Here is a 6769-nt window from a genome sequence, read left to right as displayed (position 1 = left end):
ATTTTTTGGTAGAGACAGGGATTCACCATGTTGGCCAGGCTGATCTCTAACTCCTGGCCTCAGGTGATCCGCCCACCTTGGCCTCCCAAAGTGCTGGGATTACAGATGTGAGCCAACATGCCTGGACCTATGGAGACAATTAAGCTTTTATCTGCAGCTATCTGTTTGGGAACAAAAGAAAAGGTAGTTGTTTGCATGACCCAGCTTTCAGCTTCATTTTTCTCCTTTTGGCATAATGAATTTATTTTCCTTTCACCAAAGAAACTCTAGCCCCAAACCAAAGAATAGATTTTATATGTGAATACCATATCAAGACTCTCATTAGAATAGAAGATGTTCAGTCTCACACACATGCAGAGATACTATCTCCCTTAATAAAGCCATTTTCAGATACTGAGAACTACTTATATTTGGGATATATGTGAGCACTAAACTCTAATTATTTTTTTTGGCCAAATTCCTATCTAAGGGGTCTGGGGAGTCATGCCCTACAAATCATAAATTCTCATCAGATGGATTTTATTTAACTCCATGTATGGTGACTTATCTTCCAACCTGACTCTGGCATAACATTATGAGACAAGGAAGAAAATCAAAATATTTTATCCCAAAACACGTTTCTTTGCCATGGTTTGAAATGGCCCTGCAAAGCTGTTCTTTGTGGGGAAAAATGTGCATCTGTAATGAATCTCTATTCACATAGCTAGATCTTTTTCTTCCAGACCCTCCCAATCCTAAAGAGATTAACTAAGATCTGAAAAGGAAACATTTGCCATCTGTCGTCTCTAAGGACAGCCACTATAAGACTTCAAGACAACTTTGGTCTCCACAATCTTTTATCTTAACCTGGACACTCCCTTTCTACCAATCCCAGGTCTTTAGACAAACTCAACCGATTGTCAACCAAAAACTGTTTAAATTCACCTATAGCCTGGAAGCACCCCTGCCCCCACAACTGTTTGAGCTGTCCTGCCTCTCTGGACCAAATGAATGTATTTCTTAAATGTATGTGATTGATGTCTCACGTTTCTCTAAAATGTATAAAACCAAGCTGGCCCCAACCACCTGAGGCACATGTTCTCAGGACCTCCTGAGGGCTGTGTCATAGGCCATGGTTATGCATACTTGGCTCAGAATAAATCTCTTCAAATATTTTACAGAGTTCAACTCTTTTTACAGATGAGATTTGTGTGAATACTTTCCCCCTAGTAATTCACTGGTGACACAGTATCCTGATCTAAACAATAATTCACTATGCCAGGACTTGAAAACAATTAAACAACAAAAACAGCAGAAATCTATGATTTGGGTGAAAAAAAAAATCATATTTGCAGGCCATTTTAGAATAATCTGGCATGGATTTGTTTCTAAAATAACCTACAGTTTGAGCCAATTTGAATGAAAGATCATGCTTCTGGGCCATTTTGGGGAAGAAAAGCTGCTTTAAGGCTTATGTAAAACAACAAAATAAAACAAACAAACCTAAAAAACTCCACAATTTGAATGAATATGGATAAATAAACTGCAGGTCTGTGTCACTCTAGGAAAAAATTATGGTGAAGACTTCATGTCCACCGCCTGCCCCCACCCCAGGATTTAGCAGATTTAGATTAAATATTTTTACACCATTTTAGAAGAAAAACATGGCATGCAATTATGTCCAAAATTACATTTCTGGCAAGTTTGAATGAAAAAAATCATCTTTTTGAATCGTTTTAGAAAAATTTTTTTGCATTGGACTTATATTCAAAAACCTTCCACTTTTTGGAAGAAAAAGCTGGCAATAGGGCTGATGTGCCAAAAAACTGGAGTAAATCTGGATTTAAATTAAAAAAATCACGTTTGGGGTCATTTTGAAAGAAAGTCTGAGACAGGACTTAAGTCTAATAAACCCTACAATGTTAGTAAATTTTAAGAAAAAAGATTTCCCAGTCAATTACAAAGAACAATCTGGCATAGAACTTACCCTAAAAATCACAATTTAAGGAAATTTGGATAAAATATCACATTTTTAGCTTACTCTGGAAGAAAATTCTGGCATAGAAATTATTTCCAAAAAAGTCATTATTTGAGCCAATTTGATTGAAAAAGCACACTTCCAGGCCATTTAGAAGAAAAGTCTTACACATGATTTAGATCCAAAGATCCTAAGATTTCAGTAAATTTGGATGAGAAATAATATTTTCTGCATATTTTAAAAGGAAAATCTGGTGTAGAACTTAGTTCCAATAAGCCCCCAAATTTGAGCAGATTTGGCTGAAAATATCACATTTCCAGGGGATCTGAGGAAAAATATGCAGCATATGAGTTAATTCCCCAAAAAACTACTATTTATATAAATTTTGATTTTTAAAACACGTTTATTCTTCATTTCGGGAGAAATTCGGCAAAGAATTTGTGTACCCTAAAACCCATGATTTGAATGAATTTGAATGAAAAGTGTATTTATTTCTGAGCAACTTTGTAAAATAATGTAGCATAGAATTTATGACCACATGTCCTAAAAACTTGAGCAAATTTACATGAAAAGTTACATTTGTGGGTCATTTTAGAAAAACCCGGCATAAGAATTATTTCTAAACACCCATAAGACTTAGTGAGTTTGGATAGAAAATAATCCTGTTTTCAAGGCCATTTTGGAAGAAAAATAGAGTATGGTATTACATCCAGGAAATCTTACTTATGCAAATTTGAATGCAAATTGTCTTTGTGGGCCATTTTAGAAGAAAATTCTGCTGTTGGGCTTATATTAAAAAAAAAAAAAAAAAACTCCACTGATTATTTAACTACTGGAGCTACATACCAAGTTTTGAAATTCGGAAGTATAAGTTCTCCAAATTAAAAAAAAGCCTCTTTTTATTTTTTTGAGATGGAATCTCACTCTGTTGCCCAGACTGGAGTGCAGTGGCATGATCATGGCTCATTGTAAACTCTGCCTCCCAGGTTCAAGCAGTTCTTCCGCCTCAGCCTCCCAAGTAGCAGGGACTACAGGCGCGTGCCACCACACCCAGCTAATTTTTGTATTTTTAGTAGAGATGGGGTTTCACCATGTTGGCCAGGCTGGTCTTGAACTCCTGACCTCATGTTCTGCCCACCTCGGCCTCCCAAAGTGCTGGGATTATAGGCGTGAACCACTGTGCCCGGCCTGATTGCCTCTTTTTAACCTAACACTTAGCACCCTGGACACAGTGTTCTCAGACTGTGTGTCCCATCCCTACTCCCACTGACTAATCTTGGAGATTCTTTCATATAAGTACATAGCGATGTTTCTCATTCTTTGTTATGACAGTATATTGTTTTGTGCATGATTTTTATTTAATCAGTTCCTCTACTGAACATGTTTTTCTTTGCTAAAATTTGAAATTAGTCACTACTGCATTGAAAACTTATCTAAATCATTTTGTACATGAACATGTGCAGCTACTGAATAAATTTCGTTGAGATTTTGAGCTCAAAGGGAATACGAATTTTAAATTTTGATAGATATTACCAAGTTGTCCACCAGAAGACTTGTGCCAATTTAGATTCCCAAGACTAACGTATATGTGTGCCTGTTTCTACCGTCTACAATACTATGTTCAAATTTGTAGTCTCTGCTAATCTGGCAGGTGCAAATCTCTATGTGTGGTTTTCATTTGGATCTTTACTGATGTCAAGGATATTTTCGAATGAAAGACTTCTCTTCCTATGCTGTGATCTGTCCTTGTATTTTTTAGTATCTTCTATTGTGTTGTTGATTTTTAAAACTTCATTTCTAATGGTATGCAGATAGGAAAGACAGAATCCCCTCTCCACCAAGTTTGTCTTTTGTTTTGGCTGTGTGAATTGCCTTGTAGAATTTATTTTTGTGTAGACTAATTTGACCTTTTTCATTATGACTTTGAGATTTTGAATCAGTTAGAAAGTCAGTCCTAGGTTATAAAGGTGTTTCAATGACCTAATGCTGTATAACAGACAATCCTAAAATTTGAGGCTTAAAACAACTACTATACCAAGCCTCAGTTCTATAGGTTGATTGAGCTCAACGGAAAGGTCCTCACTTGAAGTCCCTCAATTGGTTGCAGATGTTGGCTAGGGTTTGTCATCTGAAAGGCCTGACAGGACACGACATCCAAAGTAGCGCTCCCACATGCCTGGAGTTGAGGCTCACTGTTGGCTAGCTCAGCTATGGCTGATTACGAGAGTGCCTCTATGAGGCCTCTCCATGTGACTAGAAGTTTTCACAGCATGGCAGCAGGGCTCAAAGAGTAGAAGCTGTAAGGCTTCTTATGAACTAGTCTCAGAAGTCCCATTACATCACTTCTGCTACACCCTCTTAATGAAGCAAGTCACTAAGACCAGCCCAGATACATGGGAAGGTAACACGTCCATTCCGTGTGAAATATATACCCATCCCTCCAAAGATGCCCCCAAAGTCTTATCCCACTATGGCTTTGGCTCAAAGATCAGGATCTCATTCTCTAAATCACGTCAAGGTGTAGATGATGCTTTATCCGAAGACCTGTGAACCATAGAAGCATATCTAACACCCAGTGTTGATTCAGAGATAACTATCCTTGAAAAGTGCTTCTATTAAAAAATGGGGAACTAGCGGGTAATCGTTCTTAGAAATTCAGCAGTTTAGCTGGGCATATGCCACCAGTATCCCTGAGAGTGATTCTCCATGATGTCTGCAGTCCAAGTTATTCTTCCTTTTCCATGAGAAATGGCCTATGCCTGCAGCTTAGTAGGTTTCTCAGCCTGCCTCCCTGCCCAAAGAAAGAGGTAGGGGCTTTTCCGTCCTTTTCAAGGCAAGCTAGTGTTTCTGTTACAAATGTTATGGGTTCTCTATGCTTCTTATTGAAGCTCATTCCATTACACAAAAACCATATCCACAAAGCTTTAAGACAAGCCCCTGGGTTGAGTGTCAAGGTGCTATGGGATGATTCCCTTAAAATCTGGAACCATTTTGTGTATAGTCTAGGAGCCACACACTTAAATATTTCTGAAGTCTTAAAAAGGGGTCTTACAGTTGCACCCTTGAGATGATCTTTACCCTGAAGGCCACTTACTTTGAGCAAAGCCACACAGTGGAGCAAGGATAGTTAAGAATATTTACATAGGGTTAAATACTTTAAGCCCTGAGACAGGAGAACTGTTTAGACTATGTGGCTAAAGGACCTTAGACCAGTTACCTGATGACTGACGTGGGGACTGGGTCCTGGGATAGAGGAACATGACTGAAAGTCCTACACAGTGGTGTTACAGGACTGATTGGGGAATGCAGCTTCAAGGGTTTTATCACTGTTATTGGAGGGCCAAGGAAAACACATGGTTAAAGATTGTCATATACAGTCAAATGTTGCCTTAACAAGGATATATTCTGAGAAATCATTAGGTGATTTAGTCATTTTTCAAACACTGTAGAGTGTACTTATGCAAACCTAGATAGCACAGCCTCCTATACACCTGGGCTATATGGTATAGCCTATTGCTCCTAGGCAACAAACCTGTACAGCAGGTCACACTGCGTACTGTAGGCACTGAGTACTGTGGGCAACTACAATACAATGGTAAGTATTTGTACATCTAAACATAGAAAAAGTAAGGTAAAATACAGCATAAAAGACAAAAAAAAGGTATACCTGCACAGGGCACTTACCATAAACGGTAAGTTGCAGAACTGGAAGTTGCTCTGGGCGAGTCAGTGAGTGGTGAGTTAATATGAAGGCCCAGACACTATTGCACATTACTACAGACATAAATACTGTATCCTAGGCTACACTCAATTGATTTTTAAATTTTTCTTCAGTAATAAATTAGCCTTAGCTTACTGTAATTTTTAACTTTATAAACTTTAAAATTTTTTCTTTACTTTTTGACTTTCTTATAACTTAGCTTAAAACAAAAACACATTGTACAGCTGCACAAAAATATTCTTCATTTTATCCTTACCCTATATGCATTTTCTATTTTAAAAATTAATTTTTTTTTTTTTTTTGGTTAAAAACTAAGACATTTTGGGCACGGTGGTTCATGCCTGTAATCCCAGTACTTTGGGAGGCTGAGGTGGGTGGATCACCTGAGGTCAGGAGTTCAAGACCAGACTGACCAACATAGCGAAACCCTGTCTCTACTAAAAGTACAAAATTAGTCAGGTGTGATGGTGCATGCCTATAATCCCACCTAGTGGGGAGGCTGAGGCAAAGGAATCACTTGAACCCAGGAGGTGGAGGTTGTGGTCAGCCAAGATCGTACCATTGCACTCCAGCCTGGGTAACAAGAGCGAAACTCTGTCTCAAAAAAAAAAAACCAAAACTAAGACACAAGCATGCACATTAGCCTAAGCCTATACAGGGTAAGGATTATCAATATCACTGTCCTACCCACCTCCACCATATCTTGTCCCACTGGGAGGTCTACCATGTCATTGTAGTGTCAATGTCAATGTCAGTCGGGAGAGGAATTTTTCAGCTCCACTATAATCTTATGAGCCCACCATTGTATATGCAGTCCATCACAGACAAACATGCAGTGGCTGACTGGAGTTACTGGGGTGCTGATGAGGTAGTATAGCTGGGGGTGGTTGGCGGTTTTCCATTTTCTTGGTGGTCTGATATGGGTGTAACTGAGATCCAAGGCTCTGCTTGGTCACAACTGAAAGACCAGGCCCTGGGACGGGAGTGCTGGGGACAATGTTTTGGTGAGAGGGCCCCCGACAGAACAACCAGGGACTAAAAAGTCTGAGAAATGCAACAAAGGTAGTCAGGAGATGATTCAGCAAAGGCAA

The sequence above is a fragment of the Sapajus apella genome, unplaced genomic scaffold (genome assembly GCF_009761245.1).
Source record: "Sapajus apella isolate SASKATOON/1434 unplaced genomic scaffold, GSC_monkey_1.0 scaffold65, whole genome shotgun sequence".
NCBI lineage: Eukaryota > Metazoa > Chordata > Mammalia > Primates > Cebidae > Sapajus > Sapajus apella.
This window is presented reverse-complemented; position numbering follows the sequence as displayed.